The sequence below is a fragment of the Schistocerca nitens genome, chromosome 3 (genome assembly GCF_023898315.1).
Source record: "Schistocerca nitens isolate TAMUIC-IGC-003100 chromosome 3, iqSchNite1.1, whole genome shotgun sequence".
Taxonomy (NCBI): Eukaryota; Metazoa; Arthropoda; class Insecta; order Orthoptera; family Acrididae; genus Schistocerca; species Schistocerca nitens.
In genome coordinates, this window is record NC_064616.1 from 714281963 (window position 1) to 714304850 (window position 22888).

At 41.8% G+C, this 22888-nt stretch overlaps 1 long non-coding RNA gene across 1 annotated transcript in view; it reads left to right on the forward strand.

Moving 5' to 3' along the window:
• Window positions 1–22888, forward strand: part of LOC126249731 (uncharacterized) — a 181111-nt gene that overhangs the window by 76325 nt on the left and 81898 nt on the right. The gene's annotated exons all lie outside the window — the stretch shown is intronic.

A 22888-nucleotide genomic window follows, 5' to 3' on the forward strand; every position in this document is an offset into this window, starting at 1 on the left:
TAACAACTGTTAACAATAGCTGAACTACCTGAAAACAAGTTTTCAAACAATCTGAAAGCGAGATCTTACTGAGTTGTTAAAAAAAATTTAAAAAGTTTTGGTCCTATATAAAATCAGTCGTGGAACAAAGTACAAAAGTTCGTTGACCACAACAACGCTGAGATACTAGATGATAAAATTAAGGCCGTAACGCTAAAGTTTGTCGTCCAAATCTGCTTCACCGAAGATCACAAAGGATTTCCTTCGTTGACCGTCGCTTGGATGAAAAAATTACAGATATAGAAACAAATGGGTGCGGAACTGAAAAATGGCTAAAAGTTGCCGGTAGAAGAATGACCACAAGGCCTGATGGGTGCCCGTTAGATTTTATTTTGAATATGGGGAGAACTGAACCCTTTTCGGGTAGTAGGTGGCGGTAGTTCGCTAGAATAACGGAACAGGGATACTGATGCCTACAACTAGTGACCTCTCTCACTGACGTTAATTTCCTGTAGAATTGTGGAGTATGTATGGTATTCCGTTACGATGGCGTATATTGGAACGTTTTTTCACATCCACAAATAGTGAAATCTGCGTGTGACGTTCTTAGCCAGGAGTCGATGATGACGAAAATATGAAGAGAACAAAACACGCACACACACACACACACACACACACACACACACACACACACACACAAACACACATAGCCCCGAGCAGAGAAAAATCTCCGACACGGCTGGCAATCGGACCTGGAATGTCGTGATTGAGAGTTAGCTACGCTATTCCCAAGCCCACGAGCTGCTGACGATGGCCACCAAGCCTTCGCTAGAGTTCCTCCCGTCCCCTAGCGAACAACAGTCTTTTACATGCATAGGGAATATACAAACAGATATGGGTTTGGAGTGCTTTGTGTGGGTCCCAAATGGCCACGTTACTCACTGGAAAAAAAGTTATTTGAAATTGTGAAGATAAATGGGACACTCTGTACAAAAATAACGTGGCAGATAACACCTGTAGCCGTATGAGGCTGTCCACAGACGATGCCCCGGTCTATGAAGTGCTGACTCTTTACAAACTGCAGAGACACTTGCAGACGATCAGTGACTTGTTCAAAAATGAGCATTGTCTTTAAACATAAATAGGTGTAATGTAATCCATGCAACGCCAAAGAGATTCGGTACTGTTTGATTATACGGCCGGGAATCAGTATCTGAAGTGAGTCACAACCTTAAAGTATTTGCGAGTATCTGTGCTTGGCGTTTTAACGTGGAATGCCAGCATAAATCTAGCTGTGGGGAACGCAGGTGTCAGACTCATACACTACCTGAAAAAAAATTCAAGAACTGTGTTTAGTGTGTATACTTCAGAGTAGTAGTGTTAGTGATTCATTTATGACGGTCGTAGGCGATCAGCTGACGCTCAGGAGACCTGTCTGTGTACCCTCTGTTTTTACTCACTTGCTGAGTTTTGAGGTGAGCAGTGTTTGTAACATTGATTCTAGGGTGTATTTGGCTGGGGCCTCCCGTCGGATGGACCGCTCGCCTGGTACAAGTCTTTCGAGTTGACGCCACTTCGGCGACTTACGTGTCGATGGGGAGGAAATGATGATGATAAGGACAACACAACACCCAGTCCCTAAACGGAGAAAATCTCCGACCCAGTCGGGAATCGAACCCGGGCAGTTAGGTTTGACATTCCGTCGCGCTGACCACTCAGCTACCAGGGGCGGACGATTCTAGGGTACAACCAGCTCACACCGGCGAGTACGTACTCCAACTGAACAGCTTCAGCTTTATGAACGGGGTCGCATGTGAGCCTGCAGGAAGTTGGATGCACGTATCGACGGATTGCTGCACATACTGGACACAGTCTATCGGTGGAGTGTCCCTGCTCTCAACAGTTGCCAGTGGAGAAATTTCACACCTGTAGACCAGGTTCTGGACGTCCGCGTGGTACAGGAACACGTCAAAACAGATACAACGTGCGAGCAGCTTTGGTCGTTCGAACATCATCCAAGGAAGAAATCCGGACACATGTTGCATCTTCTGTGTTACCAAGGACCATTGGGGACCGTACGCTTGCAGCAGGAGTAAGATATCGCGTGTGCCTCTAGCCAGGCTGCCACTAAAATCACGACACTGCCAAGCATCGCTACTCTGGTGTCGTGAAACAGTTGACTGGAGAGTGGATTGGTGCTCTGTTGTCTTTATTGATTGGAGTGTGTTTTGTCTGTATGCGAGTGATGGACGTACACGTGTATGGCGAAGAACTGGTGAGTTACCTATTCCAGAGTGCATTTGCCCACGAGATACATGTCCCATCCCAGGCTTCGTGGTGTGGGGGAAAATAAGTTACAATTTGAAGTCACATTTTATATATCTGCAGGGTCGAGTAGCCAGTGCCCACTACATTGCACAGACCTACTGCCATTTCTTCGTTAGGAAGGGGATGCGCTTTTTCAGTAGGACAATGGTCATTCACATGCGGCTCCTGTGACGCAAGGTGCTTTTCATTGCGTACAACAATTGCCTTGGGCAGCAAGATCACCAGATCTCTCGCAAATTGAGCACATACAGGATATGATGAAGTGGGAACTTAGTCGTTCTCCAGGACCTGTGAGAACCATTGCCAAATTACGACAAAAGGTATAAGATGATTGGGAAAACCTATAGGAGGGTGTCATTTGCCACATTTATGATCGTTTACGTGCAAGAATACACGCCTGTGTTGCTGCGAGAGAGGGATAAACCCTGTATTGATGCGACTTTGACAGGAAGTCGCCAACTGAATTAGTACACATCTGTCGTCACTTTGCCCTGTTGCATCTTCTGTTGCTGCCATGGAAACAGGTCGTTCCATCGGGCCAGACAAAGTTTCAGCAGAAACGGAAAGTATTCTTCGGAGGTTTTGGTAAGAAACGGCGTTGGGAGCAAGGTGTCATCGCACAAGTCTTGAATCATTTGTCTTACATCATTCTAGATTCCTCTGGGCTGCACCGGCGTCTCCAAAACCAACTGCAGCGCTCTTATGCCAGTGATTCTGCTTCAGAAGTTTTTCCCACAGGCCCAGCACACAGCTGGAGCCTGCAAGGGCAGTCATCTGTACCTCTACGACCGTCACGGTCCGCGTCGTTCAGAGCTGTGCCAATGGAGGTCATGTCGCGTCTCGGCTGACGTCATCGCCAGTCCTACAGATAGAGCTGATGTCGGTGGAGGCGCCGCTCCCGGACAGCCACCGTGATGCCCCTGGAGTCCGACTACTGTCCTTCCTATCACAGTATCTCCGTCCCTGGAAGTGAGCTTGTACCCTGTAGGTGGTGGTCCTGGTCACTCGCAAGGTGGATACCAGGGTGCAGACTGGGAGCTGCCATTGACCATCACTACAGTCCCTGTCTCCTCATCTCTGTCAACATTCAAGCTTCCCTCCCGCCGTCGTCACGTGAACCAGCACTACATGACAACAGTGCGGCGGTCTGGGGGAAGAACGCAGTGTCATCTGAAGGGTGAGGTCCCATGTTAAAGTTTGTACCTCATGATGGAACCACAAGCTAAGAACCGTCGCTGTCAGATCCAGGCACAAATGAGAGATGTTGGCAAACGCAAGCCCTCAGACGGTTCTATATGCTGCTGCTCCTGGAAGTATACTTACGTCAGAGTGTAGCGCGGTTCTCCCCACTCTGTGAAAGCTGTCTATGATAGCAGCATCGTCATAGCTCAGATTTTGCAACGAGTAAGCGTTATTAATCAAAACTGTGTACCAAAGTTTATAGTTACATGTACAATGTTACGTGACTTTCATTCAGTACTGTTTGAAATAACAAACAGTTGTGTTCTGTGACGGTATCATAAATATATATTTTAATTCATGTGGACATTGACTCCATTCAGTTTAAGTATATGATATTAATGAGTTTTACTACAGTGAACTAAGCCGGCCGGAGTGGCCGAGCGGTTCTAGGCGCTTCAGTCTGGAACCCGATACCACAACTGTCGCAGGTTCGAATCCTGCCTCTGGCATGGATGTTTGTGGTGTCCTTAGGTTAGTTAGGTTTAAGTAGTTCTAAGTTCTGGGGGACTGATGACCTCAGCTGTTAAGTCCCATAGTGCTCAGAGCCATTTGAACCATTTCTATAGTGAACTAATATTTTATGTATATTGTAGCTCTCTTTACCTCCTCCAGAAGCAGAACTTGAACTGTCTTCTAGGCTTGCTATCATATACACTTAACTTTCTTTCAGTCCTATCGATTTAAGAAACTTGTTATTCTCTGCTGTTATAGCGTTCTACGTCTACTGCAAAGTGGTCTAATGATGTCTTTGTATTTACAATTTGTACCCATGACATTTCTTCAAATGAAGGCATACTACAATTTCCTCACTGTGAAAATCGGCTAGACTCCCATTCTGATATATGATATTCAACTCGAAGTGGTCTAATGTCTGAACAGTAACTGGGAGGTACAGTGGATTGCTAGGTGCCTTCACAATTTTGTAACCTGGACCCACTGTGGGAAAAAAATCTGTAGATAATGTGAATGAATCTATCATTAAATAACGAATTAATTGAGATGTTAGGCTCAACACAGAAATGCTAATAGATAGAATATCCACTTGTTGACTCGACTTGTAAACTTTATCAGTACAGTTTGTCAACAATTGGATCCTCAATAATTGTATTGAACCTTCGTGCCTAAAGTCTACTGACTATTTCGTTGTTTTTATCCCTGTTTTAAGCATATTAATGTTTGCATGTAACTCAAAGCCTTGTAAAAACTGCTTTAAATATGCATTCAAATCGTCAGTATTGTACGAGCCATGATGTATTACCGCATCAGTAGCACTTTTTAGATGTAGTTTATTGTTCGCCTCTGAGATGTTAAGTATCCTGTTATATGTTTCCAGACCGATCAGTGCAATACTCCACTCCCTTTCGCTTAGATCCATTGGAGGAAATCGTTTTTCTCTTAATGTCGACAAGTGAACTTTTAAAGCAAAAGTGTATGACGTCACATCTTAACCACAACGTATGTAGTGGTACGTATACTGCTTGTTTTTATGGATTCATCAAGAAAAACATTAGACAGCAATGACCACAGAGATATGCAATGAAATTTTGGTAACGTCGAAAATTGTAGAATACCTGGTTCATGTCAGTAAAGTATCAGCACAATTCTTCAGGTGGTTAAAATCACTACGCAAGTCAAAGCAGTTGATGATATTTGAGTTCTTCTATCATATACAAGCCAGCGAGTGCCATAGTATCCCGCAACACCTAAATGGACAAAAGACGTTCCTTGAATTACCGCATATTGCAAAGAAAAACTTCACAAAAATCTTGGGATTTTGAGTTTATTGACGAATATAAGCAGGTCTGTATTAGTAAAAAGTCTATTTGCAAGCGTAGTTAGGAGAGTTTTTAAAAAAATCGACAGTCCAAACTGTTTCTTGCACGGTTTTCAATATGGTCTTTTCCTATAGTGATTACCTCCATTATCCTATTATGCCTTAAGATTTCGGTAGTTGTTCCTCTGTATTTTGTACATTCTTTACTTTTCGTGCTATGGAAGCATCTGCTCTGGCCAGAGTGCGAACAGCCAACAATCTGGCTAATGCTGTAATTAGACGTAGAATAATTTCACTAGTTGTCTTAGGTATTAACAGAACCTTAGGCGTTTTAATGGAGCTTTTTTTCTTCATTTCTGCTTCAAATAACTTTTGACCGCTGCCACCTCTGACTGAATGCAAGCTTTTTTAAAACACACTACAGGTTTTTTCTTCTTCAGCATATGATGAACTGCCTTTATAACTTGCATGAAATATTTTCCAACAAACAATTAAAGTTCGGTATTCGTTGCAATATGAGCTACAAACGCCGCAAAACGTTGTCCTATGCCAGTATCTTTTCCTCCACGTATTTGCTAGGCTTTATCAGTTAATATTCTATCTGTAGTGTGATGAACTTTATTTGCGGCGAAAGCAGTATCATGCTCCTCGTAGGCGTCGTCTAGCATATCAATTCCCTTACTATTACGAGCTAGACACTTTTTCAGCTTCATTCTAGGTCCTCAGTAATTGTATTCAGGGAAATGCAATTCTACTGGTAATTTATTGAGAATACCACTGCCGCCTTTGATGTGATTCCTGTCATAAAATCATACTAATGTATGGTTTGAAGTTCATTTGCCCTGTTTATATACCAAGTTGTGAACGTTCACCCAGCTACTGTCATTTGACGTTAAACGTACACCCAAACCTCCAGATGTCAGACACTCAGATCGGTACGAAGCGTTGTACGTCGATAGAGTATCAACCAAAACTCCGATTTACTTCGTACTATGTGCCATCGTCTGGTAGAACTGGCGTAAACGTTCATTAAAAGTAACACCAGAACTACCAGAGGATAAGAAAAGTGCATGTGTGAGCGTCCAATACCAATGGCTTCGGTGGGTGAGTTGGTAAAGCGTAAGATATCCGCATCGATAGTCCACAGTTCAAATGCCAATGGCGACAGTTTTTTTAACTGTTTACGTCTGAATACTGTTATATGGGAGAACATTTTCCTGACATGTAAAGAGACTTTTCAGAGTTTGTAGAACTGTCATTTTGGCAGTCTACTTTCGCTTTGTTTCTTTCGAGGTAGTAAATCTGTAGAGTACATTTGTAGTTTCATAGAACATGCAATCAGAACAGATAAATAAAGAAACAACTGCACCAGAGGTGCAGAAGTAATAATAATAATAAGCATAATAAAACTAATGGTAGTAATAATAAGCAAATAATAAGATTAATAATAAGTACACAAAGTTCAAAAATCAATGCAAACACGACCCCCCCCCCCCCCCACACACACACACAGTGTCATTCATTAAGGAACGAAGCCTTCACAGTAATGGCTGCATACAAAGAAGTAAGGAAGTGTGTGAAGCAAATTACTTTCGTAAACCAAGCACATTCTATGAATCCCACATTTACGCATCCACCCTGGAGATTGCAGAATGAAAGCCTGTGTCTGAAAGAGAACTTTGTCGAAGTTTCAAAGGGTCTGGATTCATCAACGAGTTTAGCCATTATCCACCCGTGATGGTGAGAGCTGCAGAAACGTGGAGAACACAACTGATTGTATGTGAGAGACGGCATCTTAAGAAGATCATTCCGTTGTTCACACTAATCTCTTCCGAAGAATCGCGAGCAGCATCGTACATTTTACGAATCATGTGCTTATGTATTCTGAAGAAGCGAAGTTCAATTCCGTGAAAGTACAAGTGCATCAGCTGCCTCATGACTAGTAGTGACTGATCTGTCGCATATGTCCGACAGAACATCACACCTCTCTATGCAAATGTACTCTATAAATTAACTATTTTCAAAGAGAAAAAGCGAAAGCACAATGTTAGTAGAACATTTCCACAAACTCCGAAAAGTCTACATCTACATCTACATGGTTACTCTGCAATTCACACTTAAGTGCCTGGAAGAGGGTTCATCGAACCATTTTCATACTACTTCCCTACCATTCCACTCTTGAATGAAGCGTGGGAAAAAAGAAACACCTAAATCTTTCCGTTTGAACTCTGAATTCTCTTATTTTATTATGATGATCATTTATCCCTACGTAGGTGGGTGTTAACAAAATATTTTCGCATTCGGAAGAGAAAGTTGCTGATTGAAATTTCGTAAATAGGTCTCGCAGCAAAGATAACCGCCTTTGTTTCAGTGACTGCCACCCGAACTCGCGTATCATGTCAGTGACACTCTCACCCCTTTTGCGCGATAACACGAAACGAGCTGCCCTTCTTTGCACTTTTTCGATGTCCACCGTCAATCCTACCTGGTAAGGATCTCACACCGTGCAGGAATATTCCAGCAGAGGACGGACAAGTGTAATGTAGGCTGTCTCTTTAGTGGCTTTTTCGCATCTTCTAAGTGTTCTGCCAACAAAGCACAGTCTTTGTTTCCCCTTCCCCACAATATTATCTATGTGGTCTTTTCAATTTAAGTTGCTCGTAATTGTAATTTCTAGGTATTTAGTCGAATTGACAGCCCTTAGATTTGTGCGATTTACCGTATACCCAAAATTTATCGGATTTCTTTTAGTACCCATGTGGATGACCTCGCACTTTTCTTTGTTTAGTGCCGATTGCCACTTTTCGCACCATACAGAAATTCTCTCTAGATCATTTTGTAACTGGCATTGATCGTCTGATGATTTTACTAGACGGTAAATTACAGCATCATCTGCAATCAATCTAAGGGGGCTGCTCAGTTTATCACCTAGATCATTTATGTAAATCAGGAACAGCAGAGGGCCTTGCGGAACGCCAGATATCACTTCTGTCCTACTCGATGATTTACCGTCTATCACTACGAACTGTGACCTCTCTGAGAGGAAATCACGAATCCAGTCACACAACTGAGACGATACTCTATATGCACGCAATTTGATTAATAGTCGCTTGTGAGTGACGGTATCAAAAGCCTTCTGGAAATCTAGGAATATGGAATCGATCTGAGATCCCTTGTCGACAGCACTCATTACTTCATGGGAATAAAGAGCTAGCTGTGTTGCACAAGAACGATATTTTCTGAATCCGTGTTGGTTATGTATCAATAAGTCATTTTCTTCAAGGTGATTCATAATGTTCGAGTACAGTATATGCTCCAAAATCCTACTGCAAATTGAGGTCTGTGATATGGGTCTGTAATTCAATGGATTACTCCTATTTCCTTTCTTGAATATTGGTGTGACCTGTGCTACTTTCCAGTCTTTAGGAACAGACCTTTCGTTAAGTGAGCGATTGTATATTACTGCTAAGAAAGGCGCTATTGTGTCTGCATACTCTGAAGGGCACCTGATTGGTATACCATATGGACCGGAAGACTTGCCTTTCTTAAGTGATTTGAGTTGTTTCGCAACACCTAAGACATCTACTTTTATGTCACTCATGCTAACAGCTGTTCTGGAAAAGGTTCTCCCTTATAACAGTTTCAGACGTAAACTGTTAAAAAAATTGTAATTATTGGCATTTGAACCGTGGACTATGAGTACGTCGACCTGGCAGAACATTGGCAACATTGGCGCGAAGACTGACGATCAGGAACGTTACGCCACCACCTCTTCTCCGCCTGCCGGCCTAATACTGTCAGTGTAAAATTTCCACCACCAGGATTCGAATCAGCGTACCTCCGAGTCTCGTGCTACCGCAGATATGTGTGTTAGAGACCACGGCTACGGAGGCAGGTGGTCTATGATCACGCTGAAGACATTTTCTTAGATATAAGTAGCACAGACATCAGTTCCACAGTTATACGCCATAAAACACCTACCGCGCTTTTGAAGGTCATTATTCAAGGCATCGTTATATACATGTTGTCTTCTTTGTATTTTTTTTGCCTCTTTTTCCACAGCTGCACATATACAAGTTGTATAGGATAATTGCCGTCTTTAGCAACTGTAATAAGAGTCTTACTCAGACCAGACGCATTTCGCTTTGTTTTAAAGCATCTTCAGTGGTCAGGTTTTTTGTTGTTTCTTCCATCCTTCTTCGTCTTTCACGTGTATGTGTTGAGTATTTTCATTTGCACACAGCACTTAAAACATTTACACTTCTGTGCACTGTCCTCTCGTCATTTTGCGTCACGCACAATACACGTGAAAGACGAAGAAGAACGGAATAAGCAACAAAAAATCTGACCACTGAAGATGCTTTAAAATAAAGAGAAACGCGTCTGGTCTGAATGAGACTTTTATTAGAGTTGCTAAAGACTGAAATTAACCTATACATCGTATTGTGTTTCGGAAAACGTCCCAGTGACTGACATATAGTACGTTCGTCTCTGCCATGAGCGAACCTTAATACGGCTGTAAACATTTAAAAAACGATAGAACTTGAGTGCTGTTACAGGTTAGGCACAAAGGCTTGGATCGCACAAGTCAGTTGAGAATTTGTCGTATGGAGCTATGCAAGTCACATTTTTTAACGGCAGTGGATGGAGTTGAGAATAAGCTTACGGCGTTCGTTTGGTGAATCGTGGCACTACAACGTAGAATAACGGTCATCGGTCTTCAGTGTGCCAAGAAGGTGATAAATCTGAAATTATGCTTCGAACGAAGCTTTGCTTAATGTCTTGCTGGTCCCTAATGCAGAACATTCAGCTAGGGAACTTCCGTCAATTTGGCCGTACCAACAACACCCTAGATGAGCACGTTGCCATAATATTTTCCAGCACAGTGAAGGCCGACTGTGACAGCTGACAAGCGACTTCCTAGCCAACTGGAATGTGCGTATTACACATTGATCCGTGGAAATCCTTAAGGTTCTACGTAATATGACGGGATAACTCGGACGCATGGTTCTTTTTCGTTTCTATATACCTCTGTCAAGTGACAATTGTGTACTTCCGTTAAGTGTGTGTGTTTGTCCATTTAACATGCTAAAATGTCGACGTTTGTCGGGCATATCTCTAAATAACTCATCACGAATGTCGTTAAAACGTGTAGAACTTTCAAAAAAGTATAAAATGCATACTCAGTTTTGGAACTCTCTCTTTTCGTTTTACTGAAATTTACTTGAAATTCCACCCTATCCCACACGCTGTAAGAATTGTAAACATGGTTGTTGATGTACAACCTTAAACCATGGATGGGGTAACATAGTAAAACCAAAGTGAAACTGGTTTGTAGCTTACTCAACAGTGGGTGAGCTAGCCAGCTTGACAATACATCACAAACTTCTCCATAATAATTTACAGAGCAGGTCATACTTTTTACCGAATATGATGTAAATGTTATCTCATTCATATTAACAACCAAAATAAAAGCTTATGGATAAAGTACATCCTGTCTTCAATTCTGGATATAAAATGAAGTACGTTAAACTGAAGAAGAGAAATTTGTTAACATCGAGTATAGATTTAAGTGTCAGGAAGTCGTTTCTGAAAGTATTTGCATGGAGTGTAGCCATGTATGGAAGTGAAACATGAACGATAAATAATTTAGACAAGAAGAGAATAGAAGCTTTCGAAATGTGGTGCTACAGAAGAATGCTGAAGATTAGATGGGTAGATCACATAACTAATGAGGAGGTGTTGAATAGAATTGGGGAGAAGAGGAGTTTGTGGCACAACTTGACAAGAAGAAGGGACCGGTTGGTAGGACATGTTCTGAGGCATCAAGGGATCACAAATTTAGCATTGGAGGGCAATGTGGAGGGTAAAAATCATAGAGGGAGACCAAGAGATGAATACACTAAGCAGATTCAGAAGGACGTAGGTTGCAGTAAGTACTGGGAGATGAAGAAGCTTGCACAGGATAGAGTAGCACGGAGAGCTGCATCAAACCAGTCTCAGGACTGAAGACCACAACAACAACAACGTTAAACTGTGACGTAGTGTAATCTGTTTGCCACGAGCTTTGCAAATTGAAGAGTCCTTTCACCGCAGCAGTAAGTCATAGAGGAGTAAAATGATCTCATCTTATCTGACTCGCCGAATGAGGATAAGTCTCAGCCGAGTAGTTGACTTTGCAAGGCACAGTTTACTGTCCGCCATTTAAAGCCTTTCCTATTTCCTCTGACGCACGATTGTCTACATCATTGAGATAATAGAATGTAGAGGGACGGTTCACTGAGCCACGTAATTTCAAGTACACACGCCCTTGTCTGTCTCATCGACTAATTTATCTCCATGAATTTTCATGTCCCAGCTATCCATCATTTGTGAATGAAGAGAGTCATGCATGTTCTGGACTTGTATTATCTATCTTTTAGGTTACTCAGGACGTCACAGTAGATGAGAGATTTCCCAGAACAAAACATCTCATCTGCTCCATTGCCTTAGATCGTGTTTGACTCTGTAACAGAAGCTGTTAATTCATTTGGTAAGATAATTTTGAGGTCAAACATAGGCAAAAGGAGTCACCAAGCTGAGACACATCTGTGAATAAAGCCTTACAGTTGCAGTGTTACTTAAAATGTGATAAAATTTGGTTTAAAAGGTATCTAGAATTTCAGTCCTTTCTTTAGCTCAGTAAACCTAACATAATTTTTTGGCTCCTTCAGTAATTGTCGTGGCAATCTGCTCCTGGGTTGGAACATGTTCACATGAAGTGCCACTGATTTATGCTGTGTGTGGATCCCAAATGGCCTCTATGCTCGCTGGGTATATATGTATATATACTTTTTGGCAGGGAGTGAAAGCGTGTGCTATGCCGTCATTGTGAAGCTAGAAAGATCCAGCACACTTAATTTACCGTAAGGAGTTGTCACGGCATAGCAAGTGGCACCTTCCCAGCCTCGGGATTAAGGGTCTCTAGGCACATGTAGTCTGTCTAATCTATTCAAGGTGGATGGTGACAATGAACTTGATATATGATCTCGCTGATCCCACACCTGTACTCTAGGCAGAGCCGCATAATAGCCTTATAAAAATAGAGCAAACACGCCTTGTCGCTTCTGCAAGACCTGTGGTTAAGGCACTTCAAGGTGTTCAGTACCTTCAGGGACTTTGCCTTCAGGTCCTTTAGGAGTGTTAGTTACGGTAAAATTTCGGATGAAATGTAAGACTCTGCAAGCTCACTGACCAAAACCTCGAATGATAAATTAAAGCTACGACGATAACTGTTAAAATCTACTTCAGCCAACTCATTCAGACCCCAAAATACCAGCTGGAAATAGCAAGTAGCTATTGGAACGTTGGAAATTGACAACAAACAAGGAATACTTCACCGTTCTCATTACCGTAGACGCTATGTCATTGATGCCAAGCTTGTTTAAAACACTTTCTTGAGGAACACAGTTCTCCTGCTCAAGCCCATCAGTGATATTCATCAACGCGGTATTCAAAACGTCCTAGTAACATGAAGGCAATCCCTTCCGGTATCGAAAATATGCCAATTAAATATTATCTTGTTTTGTAGCTGACTCCATCAGCGTGAGGTTGTCGATGACGAATCGATACCTTCCCGAAATCACATGAAGAGTGGCTTTGGACTTTTATTATGTCAAGCATTCAGACCAGGCGACGACTAACTATTCGCCCCAAGCTCTTTCTTACATAGATTTGTAGGAAACGTATCTGAAACTTCTGAGGCAAATAAAGTCCTTCCCTCGTTTGAGGAAGAATGGAAAGACTACCTTATTAGAATAATTGGGACGGTGTCTTGTGTGTCATACGTTATTATTAAGTTCTAAAAAGATTTACTTTAATTTGTGCCCGAGGCGTTGCAATGCTGTGTTTCATTCAGTCGTGACCAGGATCAGAATCATGAAACTCAGCCAATACCGACTGGAGCTCCCACAATGAGAAGGGGTTGTTATGGGATTCAGAATTTATGGAAGTGTAATCGAAATTACACCTCTCTATGATCGGTTGGCAACGATGGAATGCTGGGTACTGGCAGCTTTTGGTGGTCGTCTTGGTGAAATTCTTCGTCTTGCACAGTGACTTATCTGTGCTAGCATTTTCAACTTCTCCACCTGTGTTCTGAAATCATTTACGTTCTACTATAGTATGGTAGCCAATTTACGCGTCAGGTATTACTTTTATGGTTCATTTTCGACACGTCGAGGAGAAAAACCTGCGACGTTCGGTGTAGGACTTGAAGGGCTGGATGGGTCCATCAAACAGAAGTAAAACATCACAAATATGTAGTCATGAGTATCACAGAAATATATCGGAGTCGTACGATCAGATGGCTTTGGATGGTCTTTGTTTGATCTCTGGTTTTTATTGATACGTCTTTCCTTCGACGATGGCGACATGGAATTCAAGATTGGTTACACTTAAATGTTTTTCACTTTATCTGCCTTTTCAGATAACGTCGCAGTTTATTTACTTCCTGTAACTTTAAAGGGATTTCTGGAGAGAGCGTAGATTTTGAAGCAGGTGCCTTTTTACATTGCACTTGCAAAGAAAGGTGTATGTGCTCACACTTTTTGTGTTCATGTTGGGGCGTCTACTTTTGAGAACGGTGTTACGAAAGTCAAAGCAAATGAGGTAACTAATATTCATGGTTGCATATCTTCCTAGATATTATTTCCTTGAGCGTAAATAACATTTCACCGTCTCGAGATTCTGTGCCTTTTGTACACTCCTTATTACAGACTGAACAGTCTCCAGGATAATTAACTCACTTGGAATCGGAGTAACTAGTAACTGCAGCGTGGGAAAATTTACGACAGTAACCAGTAGTTAACACTTCCGTGCAAGCTAATATTGTGTGCCATATCGTTGGCCCTTAAATCAGCGTATCAGTTTCGAATAAACGGTCCCACTCGAAGGCGAATGTGAGAATTAATGCTGGTGATTTGACTATCTCACTCAAAAATTTTTCATTCTATTTTGGAAGCGAACCATCCTTTCCTGTGCCCAATCGCCTTTTAATTTCACGGTAGTAGTATGCATGAGATCCCCGAATGTCACACCATCCTCAACATAGTTCCGCTTTAGTAACATATTTTCTAAGAGATTTTGCTGGATGGAGTTTGGTAGCTTGTTAGAAGGTGTACCAAAAATGTACAAAAATTTGATTGTTGGAGAGACAACATCGTCGTTACAGGTAACCTGCGGAAACCAATTACAGACATTGCCAACGTTGCATCGTGTATACAGATGGTGTTAAATCCCTCAGCATCAGCTAAGGTCTGAAGAAGGTGCACTGAAGAACCGAAACTAACAGCCATACAATAGATGACATCATGAGAACGGCTGTAGGTGTCTCATTTTCTTACAAAAACGTACAATTCATCTTGTGTTTAACCCATATTAAAAAGGCAGTGACCCACTTAACACAGCTTTTAATGTGGAAGGGTGACACATTTTGAAAAATACGTTCTTCTTTTTTTAAGGTCAGAAACACTTCCTGAATAGCAGTTAGAGTTCTGTTACTGTTATTACAGCTTGCTTTCAGCAGAGTATCAAGACGACTTATTACCTGAACCCTTAAGGTAGGTTGTATGTTAAGAAACTTCCTGGGAGATTAAAACTGTGTGCCGGACTGAGACTCGAACTCGGGACCTTTTCCTTTCGCGGGCAAGTGCTCTACCATCTGAGATACCCAAGCACGACTCACGCTCCGTCCTCACAGCCTTACTTCTGCCAGTATCTCGTCTCCTACCTTCCAAACTTTACAGAAGCTCTCCTGCAACCCTGCAGAACTAGCACTCCTGAAAGAAAGAATACTGCGGAGACATGGCTTAGCCACAGCCTAGGGGATGTTTCCAGAATGAGTCGTGCTTGGGTAGCTCAGATGGTAGAGCACTTTCCCGCGAAAGGCAAAGGTCCCGAGTTCGAGTCCCGGTCCGGTTCAAAAATGGTTCAAATAGCTCTGAGCACTATGGGACTTAACATCTGAGGTCATCAGTCCCCTAGAACTTAGAACTACTTAAACCTAACTAACCTAAGGACATCACACACATCCATGCCCGAGGCAGAATTCGAACCTGCGACCTTAGCGGTCACGCGGTTCCAAACTGAAGCGCCTAGAACCGCTCGGCCACACCGGCCGGCTCTCGGTCCGGCACACAGTTTTAATCTGCCAGAAAGTTTCATATCAGCGCACACTCCGCTGCAGGGTGAAAATCTCATTCAGGTTGTATGTTGATGCTTATCAGTGGTACACCTATCCTCCTGGGAGTTGGTGAAGAAAAGTTACCAAATTCTATCTTTATTCAACGAGTAGTCGGGGACGCCCTATGGTGTTCACTGAAGCATCTCCAAAGCTTACAGATGTAGAGTATTGACTGCGCTGGGCAGCATCCTAGCTGCAGTATTTTGGGACGGTCAAACTCGTCTCCAGCCAATGCTGTTTGGAACGTGTGGTATATTGAATGCCACCGATCGTGGGGTCATTACTCCCGATACCTTCAACCAACAAAACACTAGCACTTTAATGCAATTTCAGATATGTTTAAAGAATGTGGAATAAATTGACTTCTTATGCAGGATGGGACAAATACACTACTGGCCATTAAAATTGTTACACCAAGAAGAAATGCAGATGATAAACTGGTATTCATTGGACAAATATATTATACTAGAACTGACATGTGATTACATTTTCACGCAATTTGGGTGCATAGATCCTGAGAAATCAGTACCCAGAACAACCGCCTCTGGACGTAATAACGGCCTTGATACGCCTGGGCATTGAGTCAAACAGAGCTTGGATGTCGTGTACAGGTACAGCTGCCCATGCAGCTTCAACACGATACCACAGTTCACCAAGAATAGTGACTGGCGTATTGTGACGAGCCAGTTGCTCGACCACCATTGACCAGATGTTTTCCGTTGGTGAGAGATCTGGAGAATGTGCTGGCCAGGGCAGCAGTCGAACATTTTCTGTATCCAGAAAGGCCCGTACAGGACCTGCAACATGCGGTCGTGCATTATCCTGCTGAAATGTAGGGTTTCATAGGGATCAAATGAAGGGTAGAGGCACGGGTCGTAACACATCTGAAATGTAACGTCCACTGTTCAAAGTGCGGTCAATGCGATAAGAGGTGACCGAGACGTGTAACCAATGGCACCCCATACCATCACGCCGGGTGATACGCCAGTATGGCGATGACGAATACACGCTTCCAATGTGCCTTCACCGTGATGTCACCAAACACGGATGCGACCATCATGATGCTGTAAACAGAACGTGAATTCAGCCGAAAAAATGAGTATACCATCGCCGGCGCTCCTGTCTGTGATGTAGCGTCAAGGGTAACCGCAGCCATGGTCTCCGAGCTGATAGTTCATCTTGCTGCAAGCGTCGTCTAACTGTTCGTGCAGATGGTTGTTGTCTTGCAAACGTCCCCATCTGTTGTCTCAGGGATCGAGACGTGGCTGCACGATCCGTTACAGTCATGCGGATAAGATGCCTGTCATCTCAACTGCTAGTGATACGAGGTCGTTGAGATCCAGGACGGCGTTCCGTATTACCTTCCTGAAGCCATCGATTCCATATTCTGCTAACAGTCATTGGATCTCGACCAACGCGAGCAGCAATGTAGTGATACGATAAACCGCAATCGTGATAGGCTACAATCCGACCTTTATCAAAGTCGGAAATGTGATGGTCCGCATTTCTCCTCCTTACACGAGGCATCACAACGTTTCACCAGGCAACGCCGGTCAACTGCTTTTTGTGTATGAGAAATCAGTTGGAAACTTTCCTCATGTCAACACGCTGTAGGTGTCGCCACCGGCGCCAACCTTGTGTGAATGCTCTGAAAAGTTAATCATTTGCATATCACAGCATCTTCTTCCTGTCGGTTAAATTTCGCGTCTGTAGCACATCATCTTCATGGTGTAGCAATTTTAATGGTCAGTAGTGTCAAACTGGCCCAGACGAGTGGATACGATTGGACGTAAATGTATGCATGTAACGGAGGAGGAACGACCTATAGTTACTGCCAACAGAATGGAGCAACTGTCCATACAGGCGGACGAACCTTGGAGCATATTTACACAGTCCTCTCGCCTGCTAGAGTTGCTAGCAGAGGTCAGTATGATCGCAGCCCTAGCTGGCCACGCAGATCACGTGATCTGTCAGTGTGCGATTAATTTGTGTGGGGAAATCTGAAGTCTAAGGTGTATCGCAAGAGCTGTCATTGTCTTCAAGAACTGCAGCAGTCTAGCTTCAATTCGCCTTCAGCAACTTGCTGACTATGGCCCAAAAGTACCAGGAGATGAATTGTGGTCAATTTCAACATCTGTTATAGTCAGATTAGTACTGCATTTCCTTTCCTCTGCTGTGTTTCTTTGTGCCCTGGAACTCTGTTCTCCAGGCCACTTTTATTTTCCCCACCCTGTATGTGCCTCATTCTTGAGAGTTCCGAAAAATAATTCCAATGTTTAAAAAACTTTGTGTGTTGTAGAGGGCTCTGGAGAATGCAGTCGGTGCCACGTTGTCACATAACACAAGACGAATGGTTCCTGCATTGTTCTTCCGATTCTGTGGTGAAGCGTTAACTCTTCGTTTCCTTTCGTTTCACCATTATTGAATGCTAAACCCTAATTTCGGATATTTTTTATCCAGTGGTGAACATTGCTTCTAAATATGCACTTTTCAAGATCGAGTACTTGTTCAGTGTGCAGAGAGGTGACAATTATCGTATAATATCGATTAATCGTCACGTGTTCTCACACTGTGCAAAAACGGGGCCTTTACGCTGTTGGAAACAGTAGGCAAAGACATACTGCAACGTGAAGAAACACGAAGTTTTCTCCTGACTTTTGCCAGCTATTGCATGTTCCAGGAAGCTATGGAATTACTCATATCCAGTACTGTGGTACATCTTCACGGTTCCAATAGTTTCATTCTCAGTAGCACTTGGAATTCGCCGTTGTCAACACCTGATAACTGATGCTCGTGTTTTTCTGTTTCAAGCGGTTTACTGCTAGATAAAAATCACTTGTAATCGTTCCTTTACAATACGAGATCAGAATTCTTTCTTTGTGTTTCCGGCTACCTTTGATGCACTGTACACAAGTTTTAGCTGTGACCTCGTCGTCGACGGGCCGTTGAACCATGATCTTCCTTCCATCCCTGATCGTTTCCTCGGAACGAGGTACACACTGTTCCTCGAACCCGGAACGGCATCTCCTTAGGGCAGTTAACACCTGGTATAAGCGTGTACCCTACGGGCATGAAGCGGTGTGTGAGAATTGTTGCTGAAGTATTTACTGTTAGTAAAAATGAACAAATGTTCCATTTGTTTAAGATACGTACAGTATGCGCGCAATAATCCGGTAGAATAAGTATTGAAATCTGCCTCATAACATCACCCCGTGTAGCTTACACAGCGATGCCCCTATAGCAAATAATGCACCTTTCTACCGTATTAAAAATCTGTGCTGAAACGCGACTCTAATCCCGAACATAGACTTTCCCAGGCAATGTTCTTACCAGCTGTGTTATCAAGGCACGACACACGACCTGTACTCATAGCTCCAATTCTATCAGTATCTCTTCAACTTTCCAACCTTCACACAAACTCTTCCGCTCTCATGGAAGAAACTATATTACAGAGAAACTATCAATGGACCCACTCTGCAGGAAACTGCCTCAATTGTTTGAGCGGAGCGGAAACGAGAGTCCCTAGAAGTTATACAATGATTTTCTTCCTTGAATTTTGATAGCCAAACGAAGAGTCCGAAATGAACCAAGGGTTATGGAATTGACGAGTGTGGGGTCTTGTTGTGAAAAAAGAAATTGCTAGAAAGTAATCAGGGTAATTCCGATCGATACTTCCATAAATTTTATTTCATACTTTCTGAACAATACTTGAAATTAAAATAATTGAAGGAAAACGTTCAAAGGTTTTGTACAAGTATTTCTCTAACGTGAAGAAATACTGTATACTATATCAGAGAAACATTTGACCTTTCTTTGAATGATGACCGAAATCATGTAGAGCAAGGCCACACAACAGCAGACCGCATGGTCTCCACAATCCACTAGACAAATATCTTCTAGTACTCGTTGAAATTCTAAGTTTAATGTTGAACTTTAAATTCTCAATCGGCACCTCATTTGTTGTACAAGATTTTTAGCATCATTCAAAGGCATATCAAATGTTTCTCTAATCTATTTTATTTCTTCCTTTCAGACAAATGTTTTCACAAAACAGTTGACTGCTCTTTCAATTTTTTTATTAGATGGGAAGTTTAATGCACTATCGAAATCCTGATTCTTTATTTAACTACGTCTGAAAACAAACAAATCATGCTGTCGTTCATGGAACGAGTTAAGTCCCTCTGCCACTTCAATGTTCAAATCTGTTCTCTCCCGGATGTAACTGGTCTTCCAAAGAACTTCTCGTGGTCACTTGTACACTCGAAACCTTGTACACAGCATCCCCAGCGCGGAACGTTATCTTGTGCCGTCAGGACGGCTTATCGCGTTATTGGAAGGCGAGTGTCTTTGAAGCGAGGCTGCAGAGTGCGGGTAAGAATAGGAGTAAACGCGCCTGGGTGCATGATTGCCGGAGGTATGTCGACAGCGGCGGGCGAGGCCGGTGGCTGGTGAAAGCAGGTTCTCAGCTGCGGGTCAGCGTGCCTGCCATTCCTCTGGTTCCTATCGAAACGCTGCGGCGTATGCTGATAAGCTCAACACCACACCCAGTACCGAATATTATGCTCTCACTGAATGACTCTGACAGGATTTTCGGCTGCATTCCTCGCTCATCGCGGTGAACACAAGACTTGAATCTTTATCTATCTACCACCTACATCTATATTCTGCAAACCATTGTGAAGTTCATGACGAAGGGTACTTCCCATTGTACCGCTCATTCTACATCTACACACGTTCTCAGAAGCCACCATATGGTGCATGGTGGAGGGTACTTTGTACCACTACTAGTCATTAACTTTCCTGTCCCACTCGCAAATAGAGTGAGAGGGAAAACTACGGTCTATATGCCTCCGTAAGAGCCCTAATTTCTCTTATTTCAACTTCGTGGTTCTTACGTGGAATGTACCGTACGTTGACGGCAGTAGCAATCGTTCTTCAGTCAGCTTCACATGCCTATTCTCTAAACGTTCTCAATAGACTACCGCGAAATGAACGTCGTTTCCCTTCAGGCATTCCCATTTGAGTTCAGGAAATTCTTGTAACACCAGCGTGATGATAGAATCCACCGGTAAAAATCATACTGAAATTACTTGTACCATTTTTTAAGAATAGAAGAAAAATCGTCATATCCAAAAAACACAGTGCCAAAAAATCATCAGTGACCAAACAGTTCTCTGCAGGAAAACACTATTCAATATTCTAAACAAAAGAATAAAAAAGAAAACACAACAACCGGCGTGAACTCCAGATGCAAATAACTCAAACAGAAGAGAAAACTTTAGGATTGGCCAAGAATAAAAAGAAGAAATGGAGGAATGTGGGGTGTGAAGAAGCACTAATACAAAGAGCTCAAAAATGGAGAAAATGGAGATGTTCGAAAAAAGAGGAAGATCTTGAACAATTCAGACAACAACGAAAAGAAATATAAAAAATAATCCGGAAATCAAAAGAAACTTTGAAAATTCTCAGCTTATTGAAATAGAAAAAATTTCACCAGAAATTATACTAGAAATTTTTACCAAACTTTTAAACACATACTTAAATGATATCAGGCACCATTTATTTGTTTCAAAGATGAAAATTGCAAAATGGGATTAAATAACAAAGAAAATTGTGAAATTTTAGCAAATGTTTCTGAAAAGTTGTTAAACTGTCTAATTCCAACAGCTAAATTAGAATTTCCAGTGACACCTCAAAATCTAGAGGAAGATTTCTCTCCTACATAGTTAGAAATTCATGAAGCCGTCAGAACACTCAAAAACAATAAAGCAAGTGATGAAGACTCCGTTACATCAGAATTGTTGAAGTGGTCAGAACCAAAAATCATAAAGGATCTACAGCTGCTTTTTGAGAACATTTAAAAATCTGAAAAGATTCCAGTTGAATGTAAAACAGCATTAATCCACCTTCTACATAAAAAGGGAGACAAACAAAATTTCAATAATTGCAGAGGAGTGTCACTTCTGCCGGTGGCATACAAAATATTAGCAAAAATTCTCCTGGACAGAGTGGTAGATACTTTAGACAAACAACTGGGAGAATATCAGGGTGGTTTTCGAAAGGGAAGATCCTGTGCGGCACAAATTTGTAACTTAAAGTCAATAATTCGACATAGAATGTTAACCAGCAAACTAATAATAGTGTCATTTGTTGATTTCAAGAAAGCATTTGATTTATTGACAGAGAAACAATAGATAAGGCCATTAGAGAATCTGGTGTTAAATCAAAATTAGCAAATTAATTCGTGAAACACTAACAGGTACAACATCTAAAGTCAGATTTATGGGAGAAGTATCTCAGCCATTTGAAATAAAAACTGGTGTTAGACAAGGTGACGGTTAATCACCTTTACTGTTTAATTGTGATCTAGAAAAAATTGTAAGGATCTGGAATTCGTAACTAACAAATCACAAAATTGAACCAATAATTCTGGGAAGGAAAACAAATGAAATTAAGGTAAACTGGTTGGCTTTTGCGGATGATTTTGCAAGATTTTCAGAAAATCTGACAGACCCAGTTGTTCAAATAAACCTTCTGGAAAAAAATAGCAAACTAAACGGGTCTTGAAGTTTCAGCTGAAAAAACAAAATTCATGACAAATATAAAAAATGCGCCAAAATTCATAGAAACACAAACAGGTAAAATAGGGCGAGTAAATAAATTTAAATATCTTGGAGAGATTATACACCGAATGGACTAGAAAAATCTGCAGTAGATGTAAGAATTAACAAAATGGAAAGAGCATATGGTCCGACCAAAAATATTTACAACAAGAAATGCATATCTAGAAAAACAAAACTAAAACACTACACCACAGTGGTACGACCAGAATGTTTATATGGATCTGAATGCCTAACGATGAAATATAACATGGACAAACTAGAGGTACTGGAAAGAAGGAGTATTAGAAAAATAATGGGTGCAATAAAAACTGCAGATGGTTGCAAAATAAGAAGTAATGAGGAGATCTACAAAAATACAGAGAAAATATATGAAGTAATGGCCAAACGAAGATTAACCTTTTCGGATACCTCTACCGAGTGGATGGAAATAGACTAACAAACCAAATACTCCTATGTTTCTGGAATAAGAAATAGACAGTATCATGGATTACAGAAGTAAGGAAATATCTAGAAAGGAACAACATCAAAGAATCAGAAGTAGCAGAAATAAACTGTTTTAAAAATAAAATACTAAATTTGGAAGGCTTTCAAAGCAGAAGAAATAAAAAATCGGGAACAATATGGACAGAAGAAAGGAAGAAACTTCATGGGGAGGAAATGAGGGAGTACTGGAAAAAAAAACCACGGGGTGAAAACAAACAGAACAAATCAAAGTCAAAG